Raw genomic sequence first — 15,520 nt, 5'->3', positions numbered from 1 at the left:
TTTACTTTTTTTTCCCCACTAGAAGATCAAGGAAAGGAATGAATCAAATTCTGACATTAAAATAATGGTCTCCTATTACTATAACAATATTTTCTTACTTGATAATGCCACAGATTTTAGATACTAAATAGTTATAGGTCTTTAGTCATAAAATAATTATGAGAAAAAATTTTCTGTAAACTTAAAAATAAAATCCTCAATAAAGTTTTTAGGGATTTCTAGTTCTCTCTCCTCTCTCCTTTACAGATCATCTCCACTATAACAGCATCCTTTTTTCTGAAGCAAATTTTTAATTTTTATTCTCTTGCTTAAAAGCTTTCATGCTTCTCCACTGCCTTTATTATACAAAACAGTATCTTGACCTGGGATTCAAAGTCCTCTATAATCTGGCTTGATTGAGAGTTGAATTATATCCTCCAAGAAGATGTGTTCAAGTCCTAAACACAAATTCCTGTGAAGGTGGCTCTATTTAGAAGTGGGACATTTGCAGATGTCATCAAGTTGAGATGAAGTCATACTGGATTAATACAGGCCCTAATTCAATCAATGGTGTTCTTGTAAGAAGAGGGAAATTTGGACACAGACACAGACGCAGGGAGAACTCCATGTGACTACGGAGACAGATATTGTAATGACACATCTACAAGCCAAGGAACATTAACAATTGCAACCACCAGAAGCTAGGAAGAGGCAGGGAAGGATTCTTCCCTAGAATTTTCAGAGAAATCGAGGCCCTTACTGACACCTTCATTTCAGTCTTCTAGCCTCCAGAACTGTGAAATTATAAATTTCTATTGTTCTAAGCTTTCCAAGTTTGTGGTCGGTTGTTATGGCAGCCCTAGGAAATTAATATATGCTCAACTTGCCTTTCTTTTTTCTTTTTTTTTTTTTTTTTAGCTTGGCTTTCTAATCACATCTCCCAAATGGCATAATTTCCTAGTGTTTTAAGACTGCATAATATTCCATTGTATGTCTATACCACAGTTTCTTTATCTCTTCATATGTTGATGGACATTTAGCTTGTTTCCATATCTAGGCTATTGTGACTAATGCTGCAATAAATATGAGAATGCAAACAACTCTTTGAGGTCCTGATTTCAGTTCTTTTGGGTGTGTAACCAGAAGTGTGAATGTTGGTAGTTTTATTTTTAATTTTTTGAGGAACCACCATTTTGTTTTTCATAACTGCTGCATCACTTTACATTCCCACCAAAAATGTACAAGGGTTCCAATTTTTCCAGCTCCTTACTACAATTTTTATCTTTTTTGTGGTGAGGGGGTTATTATAAAATCTATCCTAAGTTGTGTAAAGTGATATTTCATTGTGATTTTGAATCATATTTCCATGATGGTCAGTGATGTTGAGCATCTTTTCGTACTCCTGTTGGTCATTTATATGTCTTCTTTGGAAAAATGTTTATTCAAGTCCTTTGCCCATTTTTAAATCAAGCTATTTGGTTTTTTGTTGTTGAGTTGTAAGAGTTTCTTTATACATTTTTAGATATTAACTGCTTATCAGATACATGATGTGCAAATACTTTCTCCAGTTCCCAAAGTTGTCCTTTCACTATGTTGACTGTTTCTTTTACTGTGCAAGAGTGTCTTAGATATACTCCCATTAGTCTATTTTTGCTTTCATTGCTTGTGATTTTGGTCTCGTCTCCAAGAGATCATTGTCAAAAACAATGTCATGAGATTTTCCCTTATGCTTTTCTTCTATGAGTTTCACAGTGTTGGGTCTTACGTTTAGGTCTTAATCCATTTTGAATTATTTTTTGTCTGTGGAATAAAGGTCCAATTTTATTCTTTCACATGTGGCTATCCAGTTTTTCCGACATCATTTGTTGAAGAGACTTTCTTTTCCCCATTATGTGTTCTTGGCACCTTTGTTAAAGATTAGTTGACCAAATATGTATGAGTTCATTTCTGGGCTATTTTATTGTTCTGTAGGTCTCCATGTCAGTATCAACTGTTTTAATCCTGTAGATCTGTGTGTATTTTGAAATCAGGAAGTGTGATGTCTCCAACTTCGTTGTTCTTTTAAAGATTTACTTGGCTATTTGGAGTCTTTCATGGTTCATTACAAATTTTAGAATGGATTTTCTTGAGTTTTTGCAAAAACTGCCTTTGGTATTTTGATAGGGAGTGAATTGAATCTGCAGATTGCTTTGAATAGTGTGTACATTTAAATTATATTAAGTCCTCTAATCCACAAACAAGGTCTGACTTTCCATTTATTGGTGTCTTTAAAACGTTTTTTTAATCAATGTTTTATAGTTTTTGGTGTATTTCCTTAATTGGACTTATTCCTAAGTATTTTATTCTTTTTAATGCTACTGTAAATAGGATTGTTTTCTTAATTTCCTTTTCAGATAGTTTACTGTTAGTATATAGAAACGCAACTGATTTTTGTGTATTGATTTTTTATTATGCACCTTTACTACATTCATTTATTAGTCTAAAAGTTTTTCAGTGGTGACTTTAGGGTTTTCTGCATATAAGATTATGTCATCTGAAAACTGAGACTATCTTACTTCTTCCTTTCTGATTTGGATGCCTTCTATTTTTTTTTTTTTTTCTTGCCTGATTGTTCTGGCTAGGATTTCCAGTACTATACTGAATAAGAGTAGTGACAGTGTGCACCTTTGTCTTGTTCCTATCTTAGAGGAAAAGCTGTCAAACTTTTACAACTGAGTATGATATAAGCTGAGAGTTTATCATATTTGGTCTTTATTACATTGAAAAACATTTTTTCTAAATCCAATTTGTTGAGAGTTTTTATCATGAAAGGATATTGTATTTTGTCAAATTTTTTGCATCTATTGAGATGATTATATGACTTTTATCTTTCATTTCATTAATGTCATGTATCACATTTATTGATTTGCATATGTTGAGCCAACCTTGCATCCCAGGGATAAATCCCACTTGATCATGGTATATGATCCATTTAATGTACTGTTAAATTCTGTTTACTAGTAATTTGTTGAGAATTTTTGCACCTATGTTCATCAGAGATATTGAACTGTAATGTTTTCCTTGTGTAGTTTCCTTGTATGACTTTGGTATCAGGGTAAGTCTGGCATTGTAAAATAAGTTTGAAGTATTTCCTCATCTTCAAATTTTTGGAAGGGTTTAAGAAGAATTGCTGTTGAATTCTCTTTGTATTAACCATGAGTATATGAGTGGTCTGTACAAGCTACTTTGATAAGAGTATTATTTTAGGAAATAGTTGTGATAGCTCTTCTGTAATACATTTACATAAGTGGTTTAAAAACCATGTAATAAAGATATTTGGATTTTTGTTGAAATATATTTGACATTTAACACTGTGTGATGTTAATTCTTGTTTACATGTTTGATAAAATTCACCAGTGAAGTCATCTGGTCCTGGGATTTTCTTTCTTGGGAGGTTTTTGGTTTCTGATTCAATTTCCTTATTGGTTTGTTCAGATTTTCTCTTTCTTCATGGTTCAGTCTTGGTTGGTTGTGTTTCTAAAAACTTATCCATCTATTCTTGTTTATCCAATTTGTTGGCATATAATTGTTTATAGCAGTCTCCTAAGTGCCTCTGTATTTCTGTGGTATCACTTGTAATGTCTCATCTTTTGTTTATAACTTATTTGAGCCTTCACTCCTTTTTTTCTTAGACCTTTCTACCTAAAGATTTGTCAATTTTGTTTGCTTTTCAAAAACTAATTCTTAGCTTTGATTTAATTGTTTTTCTATTTCATTTATTTCTGCTCTAATCTCTATTGTCCTTTCTTTTGCAAATTTGGGTCTAGTTTGTTCTTTTTTTCCTAATTCCTTGGGGTGTAAAGTTAGGTTGCTTACTTGAAATTTTTCTTCTATTTTAATGTAGGTGTTCATCACTATAAAAAATTTTTTAGGGTGATTTTGCTGCACTTCATAAGTTTTGGTATGTCATATTATCATTTTCATTTGTCTCAAACTATTTTTTGATTTTCCCTTTGATTTTGTCTTTGATCCATTGATTTTTCAAGAGTGTATTAGTGTCCACATATTTATGAATTTTCTAGTTTTCCTTCTATTAGGGATCTCTAGTTTTGTTGCATTGTGGATGGACAAGTTACTTGGTGTGATTTCAGTTGTCTTAAGTTTGTTAACAGTTGCTTTGTGGCCTAACATGTGATCTGTCCTAGAGGATGTTTAATATGTACTTGAAAAGAATGTATACTCTGATGCTGTTGGGTAAAATGTTCTGTATATGTCTCAGGTCTATTTGATCCATGGTGTTTCTCAAGTCTGCTGTTTCCTTATTGATTTTCTCTCTGGATGTTTTATCCTTTGTTGAATGTGAGACTTAGAGGACTCCTTTTGCCATTTTTTAAGCAAGTCTAGCAGTGATAAATTCCTTCAGCTTTCATTTGGGAAGTCTTTTTCTCTTCTTCATTTTTGAAGGACAGTTTTACCACATACAGCACTCTTGGTTGGCAGTTTTGTTTTTTTTTTTTTCCTTTGGCCCTTTGAATATATTATCCTTGTGCCTTCTGAATTGCAAGGTTTCTACTGAGAAATCTGCTCATTGTCTTATGAGGAATCCCTTGTGCATGATGAGTCACTTCTCTCTCACTGATTTCACAATTGTCTTTGTCTTTGAACAGTTTGATTATATTCTGTCTTGGGATGCAGTGATTTGGATTCATCATATTTGGGCTTCATGAATCTGGATTTCCATTTTTCTCCTTGGAATTAGAAATTTTTGTCCATAGTGTATATGTTGGATTGTCTGCTGGTGACCATAGGCTTTCTTCACTCTTTTCTTTTTTTCCTCTTACTGGATAATTTTAAATTATCCAGATTCAAGTTCACTGATTCTTTCTTCTGCTTGATAAAGTCAGCCGTTGAATAACTCTAGTGAGTTTTTCAGTTCAGTTACTGTATTCCTTCATGTCCAGAATTTCTCTTTGGTTATTTTTTAGTTTCTATCTCTTTGTTGATATTATTTTGTTCATGTATCATTTTCTTGAGTTGACCATCTGTGTTCTCTTGTAATTCACTGAGACTTTTAAATTCAATTATTTTGAATTATTTGTCAAATAATACATAGATCTCCATTTCTTTAGGGTTGGTTACTGGAAGTTTTTTTGTTCCTTTGGGTTATGTTTCCCTGATTTTTGTTGTTGTTGTTGCTGTTCCTTGTAGCTTTGTGTTGGTATCTACAAATTTGAAGAAACAGCTGCTTTTCCCAGTCTTTACAGACTGGTTTCAATGGGGAGAGAGATTCACCAATCATCCCAGCTAGACATTCTAGGAACCTCTCAAATCTTTTCTATGAATGTATCTTCTCTAAACTTTTGTGTGTAGACTCCCAATTAGAGGGACTTACCAGTTTCACCATTTTTTTTAGGAGCCCATAATCTCTGGTTCCCTCTGGTGTCTAGACTCCACTGCAGCCCAGAACATTGGAGTCATGCTCCACTACTCTTCTGGAAAGAAGCCTCAGGTTCTGCACCTTCTGCCAATCTTGCATGCTGGGCAAAAACCTCCTTCCCCTTTCCTTTGTTTTCAGCTATCCCCAGGCAACCAAACTATGCTGATTCCATCAGCCCTCTATGTGAGGCAAGATACAAATGAGTCTTTTGGAAGCACACTTAAGACCAGAATGTTGGAGGCATGGTCTACTCCTCCCTCTGAGATACTGTGCCTCAGATTCTGTGTGTTCAGAATCTTGCAGAGTGTGCTGGCAGCAGCAAGCCATCACACCTTTCTTTTGTTCTTAGTTGCCAAAACTATGCCAGTTCTGTCAGTGTTCCAGGTGAGGTGAGGTGGAAACAACTCTTTCAGGCAGTGTACTGACAGTCCAGGGACTTTGGATAAACACTCCTCTTTCTCTTTCACCTTGAGGGGAAAATCACAGGCCAAATCACTGAGCTGTGCTGGCTTGGAGGACAGGCTGATGGGGATAAGGTAAAATTGCTATTTTTACCCATTTCAATGTAAGGTGTGTGTGTGTGTGTTTGTCTAGAGCACTGCAGCTTCTTAACTGGATACAGAACTTCTCATAAAATATTTTGCTCCATATATTGTTGTTAAATCAGTGTTTCTGTGGGGGACAAGGGATGGAACTTCGTATTCTAATTTCTTACTGACATTACTCCCGAATGAGCATTCTAAATCCAGTGAATCACAAAGAAAAGTAAAAGTAAGATGTCTATCCTAAAAATACTTTAGAAAATCAGAGTATTTCTCTCTAATTACTGTAACAAGTTACAACTCTGTTTATGCATTTTCAAGTGGTTTTTTCTCAGAGGATGTCTTCAGAGTGGCTTATTTATCATGTACTTATAACACTCTCTGTTGTTGCACATTTTTCATAATTAGAAGTGTTGCCTGACTGCTATGTTGTCCAATTAATATTTATAACCCAAGATGTCCATTTCTTCAGACCCAGAGCACAGCATCTGCTTAATGATCTGATTCAAGGCTTTGCTCATTTAGAGCTCATGTCTAGCTCTAAAAGTTTTGCTGGGCTATACATGGGAATGGAACAGTGTTATCAGATTCTTACAGTTTGAAGAAAAAGGGAATACATAGTGATGCAGATAGATACAGAACAAAGAGTGAGGCACCAGGCCATTCGCCAGGATGCTATGAATAGCTCTTCATATCTAAGATATTATAACTTTAATTCTTGAAGGTACTGCACATCAATTCACTGACAGACACTAGATAAAGGCATTAATCAGTGTCAATATATATTTATTGGACAGCAACTGTGTACAAAGTGCTATAGATCATTTGTTTTAAAATATTTTGTTCCTAAAAATTTTACAATTTGTATGGAAACACAAAAGACGCCAAATACACAAAGCAATCTTGAGAAAGAAAACTGGAGCTGAGGATTCAGGCTCCCTGACTTCAGAATACACTAAAAAGCTAAAGTAATCAAGACAGTATGGTACTGGCACAAAAACAGAAATATAGATCAATGGAACAGGATAGAAAGCCCAGAGATAAACCCACGCACATAAGGTCACCTTACCTTTGACAAAGGAGGCAAGAATATGCAATGGAGAAAAGACAGCCTTTTCAATAAGTGGTGCTGGGGAAACTGGACAGCTACATGTCAAAGAATGAAATTAGAACACTCCCTAACACCATACACAAAAATAAACTCAAAATGGATTAAAGACCTAAATGTAAGGCCAGACACTATAAAACTCTTAGAAGAATACATAGACAGAACCCTCTATGACATAAATCACAGCAAGATCCTTTTTGACCCCCTCCTAGAGAACTGGAAATAAAAACAAAAATAAACAAATGGGACCTAATGAAACTTCAAAGCTTTTGCACAGCAAAGGAAACCATAAACAAGACAAAAAGTAAAACCTCAGAATGGGAGAAAATATTTGCAAATGAAGCAACTGACAAAGGATTAATTTCCAAAATATACAAGCAGCTCATGCAGCTCAATATCAAAAAAACAAACTACCCAACCCAAAAATGGGCAGAACCTAAATAAACATTTCTCCAAAGACAATATACAGATTGCCAACAAACACATGGAAGGATGCTCAAAATCACTAATCATTAGAGAAATGCAAATCAAAACTTCAATGGGGTATCACCTCACACCAGTCAGAATGGCCATCATCAAAAAAATCTACAAACAATAAATGCTGGTGAGGATGTGGAGAAAAGAGGACCCTCTTGAACTGTTGGTGAGAATGTAAATTTATACAGCCACTATGCAGAACAGTATGGAGGTTCCTTAGAAACCTAATAATAGAACTACCATATGACCCAGCAATCCCACTACTGGGCACATACCCTGAGAAAACCATAATTCAAAAAGAGTCATGTACGACAATGTTCATTGCAGCTCTATTTCCAATAGCCAGGACATGGAGGCAACCTAAGTGTCCATCGACAGATGAATGGATAAAGAAGATGTGACACATATATACAATGGAATATTACTCAACCATAAAAAGAAATGAAATTGAATTATTTGTAGTGAAGTGGATGGACCTAGAGTCTGTCATACAGAGTTAAGTCAGTCAGAAGGAGAAAAACAAGTACTGTATGCTAACACATACACTGCAACAAAAAGAATAAAATACCTAGGAATAAACCTACCTAGGGAGACAAAAGACCTGTATGCAGAAAACTATAAGACACTGATGAAAGAAATTAAAGATGATACCAACAGATGGAGAGATATACCATGTTTTTGGATTGGAAGAATCAATATTGTGAAAATGACTCTACTACCCAAAGCAATCTACAGATTCAGTGCAATCCCTATCAAATTACCAATGGCATTTTTTATGGAACTAGAACAAGTAATCTTAAAATTTGTATGGAGACACAAAAGACCCTGAATAGGCAAAGCAGTCTTGAGGGAAAAAAACGGAGCTGGAAGAATCAGACTCCCTGACTTCAGACTATACTACAAAGCTACAGTAATCAAGACAATATGGTACAGGCACAAAAATCAAAACATAGATCAATGGAACAAGATAGAAAGCTCAGAGATAAACCCACACACCTATCATCAACTAATATATGACAAAGGAAATACAATGGAGAAAAGACAGTGTCTTCAATAAGTGGTGCTGGGAAAACTGGACAGCTACATGTAAACGAATGAAATTAGAACACTCCCTAACACCATGCACAAAAATAAACTCAAAATGGATTCGAGAGCCAAATGTAAGACCAGACACTATAAAACTCTTAGAGGAAACATAGGAAGAACACTCTTTGACAAAAATCACAGCAAGATCTTTTTTGATCCACTTCCTAGAGTAATCGAAATAAAAACAAAATAAAAAAATGGGACCTAATGAAACTTAAAAGCTTTTGCACAGCAAAGGAAACCATAAACAAGATGAAAAGAAAACCCTCAGAATGGGAGAAAATATTTGCAAACGAATCAACAGACAAAGGATTAATCTCGAAAATATACAAACAGCTCGTGCAGCTCAATATTAAAGAAACAAACAACCCAATCCAAAAATGGGCTGAAGACCTAAATAGACATTTCTCCAAAGAAGATATACAGATGGCCAAGAAGCACATGAAAAGCTGCTCAACATCACTAATTATTAGAGAAATGCAAATCAAAACTACAATGAAGTATCAACTCACACCAGTTAGAATGGGCATCATCAGAAAATCTACAAACAAGAAATGCTGGAGAGGGTGTGGAGAAAAGGAAACCCTCTTGCACTGTTGGTGGGAATGTAAATTGATACAGCCACTATAGAGAACAGTATGGAGGTTCCTTAAAAAACTAAAAAGAGAATTACCATATGACCCAGCAGTCCCACTACTGGGCATATACCCAGAGAAAACCATAATTCAAAAAGACACATGCACCCCAATGTTCATTGCAGCACTATTTACAATAGCCAGGTCATGGAAGCAACCTAAATGCCCATTGACAGATGAATGGATGAAGAAGATGTGGTACATATATACAATGGAATATTACTCAGCCATAAAAAGGAACAAAATTGAATCATTTGTTGAGACGTGGATATATGTAGAGACTGTCATACAGAGTAAAGTATGTCAGAAAGAGAAAAACAAATATCGTATATTAACGCATGTAAGTGGAACCTAGAAAAATGGTACAGATGAACCAGTTTTCAGGGCAGAAGTTGAGACACAGATGTAGAGAGCAAACGTATGGACACCAAGGGGGGAAAGCCGTGGGGGGTTGGGGATGGTTGTGTGCTGAATTGGGCGATTGGGATTGATATGTATACACTGGTGTGTATAAAATTGATGACTAATAAGAACCTGCTGTATAAAAAAATAAATAAAATAAAATTCAAACATTAAGAAAAAAAAAGAAGTCTGTATTTTTGTTAAGAAGCCTAGGTTATTCTTTTCATGGAGTAGGTTTGAGAGATGCTGATTTAATCATAAATAAGCATTTCTGGTGAAAGCATATTACTCTACCCAAAAACCCTTTTAGAAGAGCTTTAATTGTTTATAATTACACTGCTGATTAAGTCAAATTTTTCTTCTTGAAATTTCTATCAGTGGCCCTAGTTCAGCCTCCTAGGGCTGCTCTGAGGATATCTAAACACTTTGACATATAGACATGTTTCAAATGTTTGAAGAGAACTCCCTGCTTTTGCCTCTTGCCATCTCTTGAATTTGTCCTTTTCCTAGATTGACAAGCTCCAGCTTCCTCAAACATTCTACACACAACATGATTCCCAGAACCTTCACCATTCCAACGTTCCTCTTCTCCCCGTCTAGCCGTCTCACACTTGGCAACATTGTTCTTGCATATGTCCTTACCCAGAACTAGATGCAGCCTTCACAAGGGCTCTGATCAGGAGGACAACATCATGGTCTATGTAAAGTTAAAGTCCCATTAACTCTTTAACAGACTTGCCACACTTTTTGGTTCACAATGAACTTAGTCAATTTAAAGACCTTTACCTTCTGGACTTGAACTGCTCCTAACACCATCGCCTCCTCTGCCCTGCCACACTCGCCTGATTAATTTCTTGGATTTAAAGACTTGTTATTGAATTCTATGAAATTTCAGCTTGTGAATATTCTTCAAATTTTCCAGTAGTACAGAATTCTAGAGCCTGTTGGAAAGGCAAATGAGGTAGATACCAAAGGGACCCATGAATCTACAGAGCTCAGCCTCACGCTCTATGCCCATCTCCAATTTTCAGAAAAGTGTACGTCCAAGAAGATTAAGTGAACAAGTCACGGGCCAGAACTAGAATCAACACACTTCTGATCCTTGATCTCAGTGGTTTTTCTACTATAAAAACTGTACCATGTCGACAATAAAATAAACTTACAATCCAGAGAGGAAATAATAACAATAATGATAATAGCTATCATTTATTGACTATATGACAGAAAATGTGTTATATATACATTCATAGATTGTTTCATTTTATCCTCCAAAACAATGCTACTATTTATATTTTTTAAATTAAAGAATATGAGGCTTTAAAATGGTAAGAAATTTCCCAAAGCAGTGGTAATACAGATTTTAGACATGAAAATATCTGATTTCAGAAGCCACACTCTCAACCACTAAGCTATATATCCATCTTACAACACTGCTCCAGCACTTAGAAGCATGGATTTTGACAAAATTTAACCATCCAATATTATTCTTTTGTAAAGACAATGTTGTTAGAACAGCTTGTTTGTTTTTCTTTTACACAAAGTTTACAGAAAACTAAACGTTGCTAACCACTCCATCTTCCACTTACAAATATCTCACACTATTTTATGACACACTATGTTCTGTATTTAAAATATTAAGTGGAAAAATTCAATTGGTTTAAAGAATTCAGACCCATAAGATAGACCAGAGACCTTCACAAAAAAGGTTATTCCCTTCCAGGTTGGTTAATACACTTCACAAAATTAGACATTTTTTCTGCTTTAAAAACAGGGCCATTGAATCAGCCATGTACTTGTCATTCACCTTCAAATCACTGTAACAAAAGCCATGAGCTTTGAGTTTAGATATTAATGGCTTTAAATTCATATCTACCTACTAGCTGAGAAACCTTGGGCAAATCATTTAAACTTTCTGACCTTGAGTTTTCTTATCTATAAAATCAGAATAACAATATCTACTCATCACTACAAATGTAATGTCTGTAATATTTAAAACAAAATATTCACACAGGAATGTTAGATGTGATGGTGATCCTGATGATGATCCTGATGGCATCATGCCAAACCAGGGAGCATTACACAGTTATCCACGAAGGATAACACATGAATACCAGTCAAGTTATGTTTTTTTTTTCAAGGCATGAGTGGATTACTTTAATAAAAGGTAGTATGTTGAGATGTTTAAGAATGATCTCTCATAAGACTTATCACAGAAGTGATGTTCTAACAATAATATCTCAAAACTAGATTTTTAAAGTTTAACATGAATAGTTCCACAGTCAAATATTTTTCAAAACAGACTAAGCCGAATGACTGTTACTTACTTGAATTATTGTAATATCCTTCCTGTTCCTAGTTTCACAATTACCCAAATACCTAAAATAGATTGTATTAGTCTGCACAGAATGTCATAACAAAATACCATATGCTGGCTGGTTTAGACAACAGAAATTTACTTTCTCACAATTCTGGAGGCTGGGAAGTCCAAGATCAAGGTGCTGGCCAATTCAGTTCCTGAGGAGGACTCTCTTTCTGGCTTGCAGATGGTTGCCTTCTTGCTGTGTCCTCATGTGGCAAAGAGACAGCAAGCTCTCTGGTGTGGCTTCTTATAAGGGCACTAATCCCATCAGGAAGGCCCCACCCTCATAATCTTATCTAACCCTACTTATCTCCCAGAGACCCCATCTTCAAATACTATCACATTGGGAGTTAGAGCTTCAACATATAAATTTGGGGGAAACACACACAATTCAGTCCATAGCAGAGATAAATAACATTTTTACAGATCATCCTCAAAAACTGCTACCAGTGATTGCTCCAAAATCCAAATCTAATCAGATCCTTTCCTACCTAAAATTCCCTAATACTTAGCATAGTTTGGAAATAGGAATTGAATTGTTCAGCACAGAATAAGGAGTCCTCATGACATAGCCTTCAACCACCTCTCCAGGTTTATGTCATATAAATTCCCACATTTACCCTAAGCTATGGTTAAAATAAACTACCTGTCACTCCCAGCATGCACCACACTCTCCTTTTGACTTCTACCTTTAGACTGAATATTTCCTACACTAGAATATTTTGCCTCTAAATTGCCAGGCTTAGTTCCACTTATTCTTTTTTTTTTTTTTTAAAGATGGAGTAACTTTAATATATTCTAAATATTACATCTTAAGAAGCCTTCACAGTACCATTTATATTAAAGGTGCACAACATATTTTTCTTATATAAATGAATGAATGAAGTCAAGCAACATAACCAATCTCAGTGAACTATGTAACTCAACAGTTATGTTACGTAACTATTACAGTTATTACATTCTGGCCTTAAACGGCAACTTTTTTTTTAAACATCTTTATTGGAGTATAATTGCTTTACAATGATGTGTTAGTTTCTGCTTTATAACAAAGTGAATCAGCTATACATATACATATATCCCCATATCTCCTCCCTCTTGGGACTCCCTCCCATCCTCCCTATCCCACTCCTGTAGGTGGTCACAAAGCAGCGAGCTGATCTCCCTGTGCTATGCAGTTGCTTCCCACTAGCTATCTGTTTTACATTTGGTAGTGTATATATGTTCATGCCACTCTCTCACTTCGTCCAGCTTACCATTCCCCCTCCCCCTGTTCTCAAGTCCATTCTCTATGTCTGTGTCTTTATTCCTGTCCTGCCTCTACGTTTCAGAACTTTTTTTTTTTTTAGATTCCATATATATGTGTTAGCATATGATATTTGTGTTTTTCTCTTTCTGACTTACTTGACTCTGTATGACAGATTCCAGGTCCATCCACCTCACTACAAATAAACAATTTCGTTTCTTTTTATGGCTGTGTAATATTCCATTGTATATATGTGCCACATCTTTATCCATTCATCTGTCAATGGACACTAAGCTTGATTCCATGTCCTGGCAATTGTAAATAGAGCTGCAATGAACATTGTGGTACATGACTCTTTTTGAATTATGGTTTTCTCAGGATATATGCCCAGTAGTGGAATTGCTGGGTCGTATGGTAGTTCTATTTTAGTTTGTAAGAAACCTCCAAACTGCTCTCCATAGTGACTCTATCAATTTACATTCCCACCAACAGTGCAAGATGGTTCCCTTTTCTCCACACCCTCTCCAGCATTTATTGTGTGTACATTTTTTGATGATGGCCATTCTGACTGGTGTGAGGGGATACCTCATTTTAGTTTTGATTTGCATTTCTCTAATGATTAGTGATATTCAGCATCCTTTCATGTGTTTGTTGGCAATCTGTATATCTTCTTTGGAGAAATGTCTATCTAGGTCTTCTGCCCATTTTGGATTGGGTTGTCTGTTTTTTTGATATTGAGCTGCATGAGCTGCTTGTAAATTTTGAAGATAAATCCTTTGTCAGTTGCTTCATTTGCAAATATTTTCTCCCATTTTGAGGGTTGTCTTTTTGTCTTGTTTCTGGTTTCCTTTGCAGTGCAAAAGCTTTTAAGTTTCATTAGGTCCCATTTGTTTATTTATGTTTTTATTTCCATTTTTCAAGGAGGTGGGTCAAAAAGGATGTTGCTGTGATTTATGTCATAGAGTGTTCTGCCTATGCTTTCCTCTAAGAGTTTGATAGTGTCTGGCCTTACATTTAAGTCTTTAATCCATTTTAAGTTTATTTTTGTGTATGGTGTTACGGAGTGTTCTAATTTCATTCTTCTACATGTAGCTGTCCAGTTTTCCCAGCACCACTTATTGAAGAGGCTCTCTTACCTCAATTGTATATTCTTGCCTCCTTTATCAAAAATAAGGTGACCATATGTGCGTGGGTTTATCTCTGGGCTTTCTATCCTGTTCCATTGATGTATATTTCTCTTTTTGTGCCAGTACCATACTGTCTTGATTACGGTATCTTTGTAGTATAGTCTGAAGTCAGGGAGCCTGATTCCTCCAGCTCTGTTTTTCTTTCTCAAGATTGCTTTGATATTCAGGGTCTATTGTGTTTCCATACAAATTGTGAAATTTTTTGTTCTAGTTCTGTGAAAAATGCCATTGGTAGTTTCATAGGGATTGCATTGAATCTGTAGATTGCTTTGGGTAGTAGAGTCATTTTCACAATGTTGATTCTTCCAATCCAAGAACATGGTATATCTCTCCATCTGTTTGTATCATCTTTAATTTCTTTCATCAGTGTCTTATAGTTTTCTGCATACAGGTCTTTTGTCTCCTTAGGTAGGTTCATTCCTAGGTATTTTATTCTTTTTGTTGCAATGGTAAAGGGGAGTGTTTCCTTAATTTCTCTTTCAGATTTTTCATCATCAGTGTATAGGAATGCAAGATATTTCTGTGCATTAATTTTGTATCCTGCTACTTTACCAAATTCTTTGATTAGCCCTAGTAGTTTTCTGGTAGAGTCTTTAGGATTCTCTATGTATAGTATCAAGTCATCTACAAATAGTGACAGCTTTACTTCTTTTTTTCCAATTTGGATTCCTTTTATTTCTTTTTCTTCCCTGATTGCTGTCACTAAAACTTCCACAACTATATTGAATAATAGTGGTGAGAGTGGACAACCTTGTCTTGTTCCTGATCTTAGAGGAAATGGCCTTAATTATGTTGAGGTAAGTTCCCTCTGTGCCTACTTTCTGAAGGGTTTTTATCATACATCTGTGTTGAATTTTGTCAAAAGCTTTTTCTGCATCTATTGAGATGATCATAGGATTTTTCTCCTTCAGTTTGTTAATATGGTGTATCATGTTGATGGATTTGCATATTTAGAAGAATCCTTGTATTACTGGGATAAACCCCACTTGATCATGGCGTATGATCATTTTAATGTGCTGTTGGATTCTGTTTGCTAGTATTTTGTTGAGGATTTTTGCATCTATGTTCATCAGTGATATTGGCCTG

Source organism: Balaenoptera ricei, chromosome 13 (assembly GCF_028023285.1).
Source record: "Balaenoptera ricei isolate mBalRic1 chromosome 13, mBalRic1.hap2, whole genome shotgun sequence".
NCBI lineage: Eukaryota > Metazoa > Chordata > Mammalia > Artiodactyla > Balaenopteridae > Balaenoptera > Balaenoptera ricei.
This window is presented reverse-complemented; position numbering follows the sequence as displayed.